The 11,461-nt window shown below is 34.3% G+C and overlaps 1 long non-coding RNA gene across 1 annotated transcript; it reads right to left on the bottom strand.

Annotated features, from left to right (window-relative positions):
- Nucleotides 1-3,569: 3,569 nt before the first annotated feature.
- On the bottom strand, nucleotides 3,570-5,576 carry LOC117338827. The gene is made up of 2 exons (XR_004535047.1): nucleotides 5,231-5,576; nucleotides 3,570-5,183 (listed from the first exon to the last, which is right to left on the bottom strand). It is a non-coding gene; the product is annotated as an uncharacterized LOC117338827 (long non-coding RNA).
- Between the last annotated feature and the right edge of the window lie 5,885 nt (nucleotides 5,577-11,461).

Below are 11,461 nucleotides of genomic sequence, written 5' to 3'. Positions count from 1 at the left end.
GGAGTGTAAGACTAGTAAACCAGATATCCTGGGTTTGATCCCTAGCTATAAATTTGTCATGCTCTCTATTACAACAGGAATTTAGGTTTTGCTTTTAATAAAATTGTTGTAAACTGATCATTACCATTATGGTCTCGGTTTTTAAAGAAACATTTTGGCATTTTATCTTGTTTATTATAACAAGAGGGACATGTGTTGATTACAGAATTAGAGAATCTAATCCCGGTGCTGATAAGGCGTCTCTATGAATGTTTGTTCCTCGAGGATTAATATATATTCTTTGTTATACGTCTAAGCAATAGTGACATCGTACAGTTTGTCACCTGCAGATTTCACTAATGGTTATCTTATTTTAGTGCTTTTGATTCATGTTACCACTGACATCAGTATGGATATTAGATATCATTTTGTATTGTACATATGTATTTAAATTGAAAATGAAACTGATTGCTTGTGTATTGGATAATGTGAAACTCCTAAATATTTGCTCAATGAACGATTGTTAGTCCTGTATCGTACCAGGTATACGTTAACATATGGAGGCCTTGTCAGTCAACTTATCATTCCTACCCGATGTCGGTATTTGTTTTTTTTCCCTGAAGAAATGTTTCATAATTTGCTTGTTTGAATAATACTTTTTTTTTATTTACATTTGATTTACGTTCTATAACTTGATTATTGTCTTTTGGTCCAGAGAATTCCACCACAAATGTAAAAACGTTTTTTATGTTTATTTTGTCACTTCAAGGGTTTTTATTCAATGAGGTAGTCATGTAGTTTTCTCATCATTTTGGCCTTACTTTGCAATTTTTCCAGGAACATCCTGTATTCTGTAAGTTAAGAACTCTCAAACACTCGATGACAACATTGATGCCCTTACCATTTCTTCATCCATCCTAACCATGTGTACTGTATTCCACCTAATACCAGGTAAGTACACAGCCCCTGTAAGCACATGCATCTGCCCCTATAAACACACCTGCCACTATAAACACACCTGCCACTATAAGCACACCTGCCCCTATAAGCACACCTACCCCTATAAGCACACCTACCCCTATAAACACACCTGCCCCTATAAGCACACCTGTCCCTATAAGCACACCTGCCCCTATAAGCACACCTACCCCTATAAGCACACCTACCCCTATAAGCACACCTACCCCTATAAGCACACCTGCCCCTATAAGCACACCTGCCCCTATAAGCACACCTACCCCTATAAGCACACCTGCCCCTTTAAGCACACCTGTCCCTATAAGCACACCTGCCCCTTTAAGCACACCTGCCCCTACATGTATAAGCACACCTCCACCTTTTCAAGAAAAGAAGATGGGTGCACAGAGTAAAAGTATAAATTTTTCCTTACCTCACTGATCTCTAATAAAATCTGAAATCTTTTAACCAAAGACTGGATTGTTTTGGCTGCAGAAAGGAATGTAAATGAAAAAAAAAACATTATTTTTTCCACCCAGATTCCACAAACTCTGTTTTGTTAAGTTTCACCTCTTTTGTAATTGTGTTTTGTCAACATAGTGTGCTTATTAGGTCGAATATGGTATTGATGTTCAAGAGATGATTACCATACATCAACATATTTTTAAGAATCTCCAGAATAAGATTCCAACTTAAATCCAGAATAAGATTCCAACTTAAATTTAAAAAGTTGAGTCACACATCAACCAGAATTATCAGGTATATGTAAATCTACAAGTCAGGTAAAAACAGTGAAATTTGCAGAAAACTGACAGATACATTACTGTTAACCATTTCTCTTGGTTAACAGCAGATACGTACCTGGTAATTTGTTTACAAAAGAACTGGTGAACAAATTAACAGCTACCTTATAAGTTTGTGTAAACACCAGTGAATAGAGGAGTTCCCATTCCTAAAAGGGTCATCATTTTGCCATTGTAGATTGGGGCATCAAATGTTGTCATTAGGCCGTGGAGGATACAGTGGTGTATCAGGTGGTTAAATTGGGATAGGCCTTCTTTTCTGGAAAACGTTTTTTTTTACTAAAAAAGATGAAATTACATAAGTACATGTATGTATGTTAAACCACATGTGATGATATTATGGTGTATACAATGAATTGTTATTTTATGATACAGTAAATTAATGATATATTTTCATCAATCATGTTTATATATTTCTGGGAAGTTTATATAGTAATGCATTATATTTGGACATGTATAATGAAGACTCACGTGTAATTACCATTTTAACATTATTGTTTGTGTTTTCAAATTCTATCTCTCTCGATCTCCCTATCGCTATAGGAGGATATGTTGCCTCCCTGTTATCTTGTTCATCGCTGTACAGTGTACATATCAGTATTTCATTATTGTTAGCAGAATGGATTTGTTTGTGTTCATATTGTGTTTCGTGATTGTTTTGTATTTAGTGTTGCGTATACTAGCTGTAATACAGATATGATCTAGCATTGTGTTATCCTGTACCTAGAGGCTAAAAGGTACCAATTCTGAAAATGATCCTTTACATGGTAATATCTGTATTTCAATATAAAAGTACAGAGATAAAATCCACTGTCTTCTATATCTTATTCACATATATGGCCTATGTTTCTGTATGTGGAAATGACTTGTGTTGTTGCAGGAAATATCAATACTATTGTCATTGTGAAACCTGGTGACATTTTATAAGTGATAATTTATGATTAGAAGATATGTAAAGACATAAGGTTTAATAATGAGAAGATATGTAAAGATAATAAGTTTTGATGAGAAGATATGTAAAGATAATAAGTTTATAATGAGAAGATATGTAAGCACTACGTTTCTATGAGAGCTATGTTCCGATCTAAGTTTGTGATGAGACGACTATGTAAAGCTCATAAGTTTATATGAGAAGATATGTCACGCTAACCAGTTTAGACAAGCCGATATGTAACGATAATAAGTTTCTAATGAGAGATCTGTCACGATAATAAGTTTATGATGCGCAGCTATGTACGATCTCCGTTTGTGATGAGCCGACTCTGTCACGATACTCGTTTATACTGAGCACTGTTCCGACCATCGTTTGTGATGAGAAGATATGTAAAGATAATAAGTTTATGACGAGAAGATATGTAAAGATACTAGATCTATTGATCAAAATATATAGCATATTTAGTATTTGTAAATCAACATTTTGTATGTTTTGGAAGAGACCTCCATATAAATTTTTGTTTGGAAATGGGGAGATAACTCAGTTATATTGTTATCTACACTTATTCTGTATCATGAACCAGATGTTGCCTAAGTTAGCTGTGATGTGGTATAGTTGTGCGAGTTATATATGTTGTTTTCTGAAGTATTTAAATGGATTTTCACCTTTACATGACCAGAGTTGCTTCAGCTTGAATCAACTAGAACCTCCCACCTTGTAAAGAAATATCTTTGCCTGAATAGCTGTTACGAAGCTGGACCTATACAGGAGTTGAAAACCTGGAGGTGAGCAAATCCATGTTCATTGTACATTCAGATAAAACAAACCAGGCAGTTAATAAATCAATCCAATTTTTTTAATTAGATCTATCTTAATTTGAAGTACTATTTACTCTTTTCATTTTTGACAAGACAAAAAGAGCTACCTCTGTGAAATCGTGCGTGTGAATTATTTTGACCAGCTAAAGGTTCACAAGGTCAGCATATTGCAGGAGGAAGTAGGCATCACTTTTGATGTCAATCATAATCCAATCCTTGTTGTATTACATCAGAGAAGCTGCATGATATTTCTCAATTCCGAGACTAAGTTTGTAAGGGAGATTAACAGATTGATTCAACAGTGGGAAAAAAAATTTCCATTCTTTCGTTTTTTCGTTTGTTTGTTTTTTTGTTCTTTTTTTTTTACGAATTCAGTGAATTATATATGATGATTGTTACTGGTGTTCCTATCGTAAAACATCTAAATACTTTTCTACAAAAGTCTATGCCATCAAATCAAATGTCAAAATGAACTTGACAGAATTTATAGCTGTTGGAATTTGAGTTATTGGAAACAAGAAGAGAATGTAAGACCGGAAAAGCTACATAGGTCTTTCTCTGAACCTTTTCACTACTGTGAAATAATGTTCCTATTATAAATGCATAATGTTCTGTTGATGGTAAATACCTCAGGGGGAAGTAACTCTAAGTCAGGAAGGAAAAGACACTGCTATTAGTGTTGGCCTTGTGTCACGTTCATTTTACATGTGCAAAGACAGTGGGCCAAATCCCCCTTGGGGGACGTCCACACATGGCTGGAGACCTTCCTTAGAAGGACATGGGACATGGGGTGCTGCGAGTTCCTTTTTTGTCCATGTCAAACACCATATGTATATCTTCTTCTTGGTTATAAAAGACCACAACAGAGACAATGAGATTGGAGTGATATAGCCTGTATAAATGGTTAATAGTTTGACGACTTACACTTGTGCTAGAAATTATTTTGATGTTTTTTGCACTTTTTCTGTAAATCCTATTTGGATTTTCCCTTTTAAAAAACTTTTACAATTTATTGATAGGACAGTATGTTATTTTATAATGATTATGTTGTTATGTCTAAATTACATAGAACTATGGTTTTAATTCGTGTGTGTTTCAGTAAAGATGGTTAAACTACAAATGTTTCTTTTCATCTGTAGTTTGTAAAGAATCACCTACTGAATTTGTAAGGATTTTGATTTTTTCCAAAATTGTATCTTATCAGTTAAAATTGCTAATATTCAGTCATCTATGCTGAACTTTTAGATTTTGCTGTATAGTGAAATTTGTCCAGAGAGTGAAGGATTTGGGTCAGAACTAGGGCTTTTCTCCTCTATATTTACTAGTGATTTCTTCTAAAGCAAGTTATGTGATGATATATAGTTTACATAAAGATGAAGGAGGTATTTTTTAAGTACATGTATGAGAATGTTCCTCTGCGAGTACATTTTTATGGGAATATTTTATACAAACAACAATTTTGCCAAAATCCATAGTCAGCAAATATATGATATAGAGATTGTTCATCTGAGCATACAGTTAGATTTATTAGCTTGGTAGGGCTCTGTGTATTGGACCTATACAGATTGTAAGTCAGATACTCAGACCCGAGTTTCTACCTGTAAACCCAGATCTGTAAGTCAGATACTCAGACCCGAGTTTCTACCTGTAAACCCAGATCTGTAAGTCAGATACCCAGACCAGAGTTTCTACCTGTAAACCCAGATCTGTAAGTCAGATACCCAGACCTGAGTTTCTACCTGTAAACCCAGATCTGAAATGTTTTGTGTGAGGCTACACCTCAAGTTGAAATAATCCCGCATTTTAAGTTGAGAATATGACAATTTTATTCTCTATTCTGGTAAATAGCATTCCATATCTTTCATCTATACCTGCACCTGTTTATAAATTATCTCGGTATTATATACTGTCACATCTATTGTGGTACTTAAAACAGAGGTTTATGCTACTACATCATTAATATTAATTATTGATTTAATTTACAACTCACCTTGCTAATATTTTGTTGATTAACTAAAACACTGACATATTAGGTATACATGTATTGTGTTGATGTACGACTGTAATGTGATTAAAAGATTTTTAACAAAATATTGGTTTGGTTATTTTCTGTATTTACATATCATAATATATGGTTTTAACATTTACCGTATTTATCCTGTAATATACGCAGGGGGCCCACAGGGGCTTGGCACAAATCCTAAACCCAGAGTCTATACTGGGTATGTATATCATACAATATGATATGGACATTGTGTCCCTGTGAGGGGCCAACACATACTATTACAATGGCAGGACAATGCAATTTAGCATTAAGTCTAGGGACGTATATAGAGAAAACATGGTCAGTGTTTTAAAACATAAGCTGTTTTTGGCAAGGGTAGAGAAGGACAAAAGTGTCGAGCCTTGGCGAGATTCTATTCATCCTGCAACAGTCATAAAAATATAAGCATTTTTAGCTCAAGCCCAACGTCTGTTGTAAGTCAACATTTCCTGTAAATAGCTACTATTAAATTGTCATAAAGCACTGAATAATTTTAATGAAATTTGGTTAGAAACATATCCTTGCATGGTGGAAGGGGAACAGATTCTGCATATATGGTGACTGACCCCATCCCCCTGGGGTGGCAAATAGGGTATATAGAGGTAATTCCTTTTAATGGCTTCGTGTATTTTTGAAACTGTTAAGATCCCCACCCCATTACCATGTATATAATATACTGTCCTTGTGGATGCTGAAACAAGCACAATGCTAGACGAGTGTTTTAGGCCTAGACAGTCCATCTCCTTATCTTAGAGATATTGTATTGAAATGGCATCAGGAACTGGCATTACTTATTCACATTATTTCTCGGGGAAATATCCCCAACATATTAATTATAGACATCTGTCACAGTGACCCATGGCTAGTCAGGATACAAACTAACAATTGATCAAGTCACTTCTGTTAAATTGCACCATAACAGTGATTTATGTTATTCAGATTCCGATTATGAATCTCAGATCTCCATGGTAACAGGTCACACATCCTTACAGTATACTAATTCATATATAACATCCCCATACACACAGCTGACGAGATTCGTAGTTACCTGAGGATTTCACCTGTGATTTATCTCATGTATGATTACTCTTATGCCTTTGTTACTTCATCAGAGTTACCTACATTTATGACCCCCATCAATATTTAGCAGTTATTGTGACAGTTGTCTAGACTAAAGGCCTTTGTTATTTCATCCTAGTTACCTAGTTTTGGGATGTCCCACATGTTCCAACTTTTGCCCTTACGATAATGACTTTACACAAGTGTCACGTATGTTACGTCACACATTAATTTACATAATATACAAATTACATGCAAAATATGACCAGTCATATTTGACTTATTAGACACTTCATAACTATTAAAACACCAAAGATATTTAAACAATGGTTTATTAAGCATACAATTAATGTTCACATTAGATGATGGAAAAAATAGTGTGAGAATAGTTTTCCTTATTTTATTGATGTTATGAGAGGTAATTTTGTCTCAAATCAAGGTCGATAATCAAATTACAAAAACTATCGTGCTGTGGGTCAAAATTACCTTAATGGTCCAGGATACTTCATTTTTTCTAGTGAAGTGAAATTTAATCTGTTGAATGCTATATTTTCTTTGACATTTCATACATTGTTGTTCTTAATTTCAAATTGGTCAGACGTTTAGAAAATACTTTATTTTATATTAGAAACGGCTTTCACGTGATGAGAAAGACACAAATTAGTATGTTATTCAAGCTGTGGGTCAAAATTACCCAAACGATCCAGGATACTCTATTTTTTCAAGTGAAGTGAAGTTTTATCTGTTAAATTATACATTTTCCTTAATATTTCATACAAGGATGTTCTTAATTTCAAACTGATTATTATAAATACACCGTTTCATATATTAGTTAATAGACACTTTTAAACACAATACGTTCTAATTTACCATAAAATTAATTAATTGTGAATGCACCTTAGTGAAAAATGCTTGTTACGTCCAGTGTCACCCGGTGTGTACGTTAATTGGCCACCTCCAGCTAGATCTAGATGTCACCAGTCACCATATTAACTCCCCCCTCCCCCATCTCCAACCCCATCCGGCCATGGACGGTTTTACCTACAACGTATACATGTATCTTCATTACCAGTACAGGTATACGTAGAGGACTGTAGATCTAAAGTTCTCTGGCTACAGTTCAAAGGAACCTTGACAACTTACCTGGCTGTGATCGGGTGACATGTTGACAAACGGTGATGAGTACACAAGCAAATTCACACATGTTCCTAATAATCTGATATTTGTATAATTGTCTGTAGCCAATTTCAGTAGGTATCAAACTTTATTTTTATCAGCGGTATTATCAAGCAGGGACATACATATCTTATTTATCCCTTTATCAAGTAATCATTAAGGAACATAAAATGTCAAACTTTTCAGGAAAGTCAAAACCAGGAATAAAATGCATAGCTTCCACTCCAGATAACAATAAGGGCATGCGAGATGTAGCGAGACTTACTTATGCTACCTATCTCTTGATATACACGTCTCTGATATAATCTATTGTATGCTCAGATCCGATGGAGCACAGGCGTCTGTATCTGGTTAGTATTTACAAAAATAAATGTCGGTGGGGGGAGAAGTGCGAGAGTGGTTGGTCCAATTCGAATTCCCTACCGACTAGTCGCACATCCCCCTCATTAATAATCTTGAATTGATAAACTGGTATATAATTAATACTTAATCAGTTACCAAGCGTGTAGTTAAAACAGGTGGTTATAATTTACCTGCCGGGATCCATTGAACATTTATTTCAACGAAGAAAAAATTAACTTTATAAGGTAAAAGAAAAACTCATTCTATTAAAACATCCTATATCTTAAATGAAGAAACAATTAACCTTATAAGGGAAAAAAAACAAAAAAAAACACCTATTAAAACAGCCCGAAACAATTAACCTTATAAGACAAAAGAAAATCTCCACGTATTAAAACAGCCACCCTTAAATGAAGAAACAATTAACCTTACAAGGCAAAAACATTCAATAACAAAGAGGGCTTATATAGAAAAGAACATGGAGTCCAACAGGAGTATCGAAGTGTCGGAAACAAACGAGGGAAGCTAACCAAAAACACCAGGAAGGACTTCGAACATGATCCAGTACAAAGAGCGGAAAGAAATCCGAAGGAAGTTTGGAAATGGACAGGTTTAAATCGAAAACAAAGTAAAGAATAGGGGATTTATAATGGTTCCGGGATACAATACATCAGCCACAATCGAGGATAACAAATAAAGTGTTTTTGAAAACGAATTCCAAATTTACCAACGAAAGATGAATTGATGCATATTGCGGGTAGTTGTAGCAGAACATGTATACAGCTCTCGGAATTCTGAAGCCACAGAAATCTCCGGAGATGTAGAATATTCACCCACAGTAACTCATCAGTTCCTTAGAATCCATGACCTTTCTGTCTGTTCATATGACAAGTCATTAATTGTATGTAAATAACTGGAATCTTTTATTAGAGACGAAATTATTCGTCACCTAAAAAGTAATTTTCTGTTGTCAATCCGCCAGTACTGTGATTCGTGACGAGCGATGATAGATAAATGGACTGAAGCCATAGACGTAAGGCCTTATCTTTGAATATGTACCGTGTATGGCTACAATATCCTATCGAAGGATTAGAGGAAGTATTAATTGATTGGTTTAAGATACCTTCGTAAAACTGGAATGACATAACTTCGCAGCATAGCGGTAGGGGACATTCGAAAATGATATTGATGTATATCGCCAACTGCCTACACTGTTCTCAGCTACGTTATCGCAGCTAAGACCACGGGTACTTGAGAATCTGTTACAGTCTACGAATTAATATGTGTACCTTTCCTAGTGTGTATAGCATATTTTCAGACGTTAGATTAAAATTAGGTAAATTTAACAACCCTGGTGTTAACTCTAAGGACTGTATAATGAACACAGGAGATGAGATTTTCTATTTTCTTACCAAGAAGATATCTGTTGAAAAGATGTAGAGCACAATAATAAATCAGATGTCTGTAGGTAAACTGAGGATAATAATTGGGAACTCTAGTTTTTTCAGTACCAGTGCGAGAAAAAGGATTTGAAATAAATATTTGTTAATGCCTATCACATAGATAACGTAAATAAAGATATCTGTCTACATTCTCTAACACACAACCCAAACCACAACTGTACGCCGAGACTAATTACTAATACACAACCCAAACCACAACTGTACGCTGACACTAATTACTAATACACAACCCAAACCACAACTGTACGCCGAGACTAATTACTAATACACAACCCAAACCACAACTGTACGCCGAGACTAATTACTAATACACAACCCAAATCACAACTGTACGCCGAGACTAGTTAATGGATTAAAACGTGACAGACGTTGACGGCGGTACGTGAAAAAACTAAAATAAGATATAAAAATGTAAACAAGTTACTTATATTTCCACTAAAATATATCAAATGTTTAAGAAACGAAAAAAAAAAATCAAATATTCAATAAAGACGGTTAACTATACCAATGATGTATAGATATAAATGTCACTGATCAAACGGAACTTTGGGGCACGTGGACAGCGACGCGATTAATATATAATCTTAACTTACGTACAGTATCAGAGACATATATTGATATGTTGAATACAAATAACGTTCCATTATATTCAATATAAGTTAATACTTACCATTACTAATAGTTCAGAATAGTAATTAAATAAGTATTTATATAATAGATAAATGAAATTATAATTTTCCTACACAACAACTGATATGAATACAATGTTGACAACATTAGGTGATCTGATCACACATTGACGGTGTACAAGACTTACTTGCCGAAATATACGCAGTTTAAACGCCTGGCAGCTTCCAGTCGCCATGTTTGTAGACAGCGTCGGAATAAGAGCAAATGCGCGTTTGGAAAATCATGCCCAAATCAAACTCTGTCAGGAAGATGTGGTTAATAAATTCAATATCAATTGTTTACTATTTTTCTTTTCTGTACCACTTAAATTAATTTAGAAAAAAGTAAATTTTATTTTTCAAACAAATTTCTTTTAAATAGCATTCTAGTGCTGAGATTATGTTAAAACGTCGCCTGCTAACAAACACGTAAGATATTAGTGCTAACAACTATACATTGTTTTTGTTAATTGTAAGATGTTTAAAATTATCTATGATTAATGAATATTTTGATTTCATGTCACGGCATATCGCAATTAGATACGTAAAATACAAGTAGACAAGTTTCGTAGCGAAGTGATATGAATATACTTCATACTTCTTACATGTAGAAATCGTGTATCCATGTCCGTGTGGTTAGCGCGTAGGATTTCGATGAAAAATGTTTTATTTTATACCAGCTACATGTAGATCTTTCTCTGCGTGTTATTTCAACCCCCCCCCCCCCCCCCCTCCTTTTGTTGTTGTTGTATTCTTTGCAACATCTAAAAAAAAAAAATTGAATTCGTATTTTTACATATAATTTAATTCCAAATAAAAAAAACTAAACAAACGGAAACAAATTGTATGTACACAGACTAATTATCAATCTGAAATCAAGATACTTTAAAAAAAAAAAAAAGGCTCCAAAAATTAAAATTGTTATTAGGGAAGGATGCTTGAACCAGCCATGGCTAGCCTATATTTTCACATGTATATGCACCGAGTAATGGTAACGCTGTTGAACACAATCGAAATGTCACATTAATCATAAGAATTTTTAATAATTACTGTATAGATTCTACTGCATATTTGTTAATTTATTTAGTTATATTTGTGATATTTACGTCTCTGATTTAGTGTGATTATTTGTTGGCATAAATGTTGTTAAATGGAAGTTTTCCACTGAGTGGTTGATCAATCAGCTTGATATGAATAAGGTTTTATTAAACATAGGCC

This window comes from Pecten maximus, chromosome 12, assembly GCF_902652985.1.
Source record: "Pecten maximus chromosome 12, xPecMax1.1, whole genome shotgun sequence".
In the NCBI taxonomy this organism is placed as follows: domain Eukaryota; kingdom Metazoa; phylum Mollusca; class Bivalvia; order Pectinida; family Pectinidae; genus Pecten; species Pecten maximus.
The sequence above is the reverse complement of the archived record's forward strand: the minus strand, read 5'-3'. Positions and strand labels throughout refer to the sequence as shown.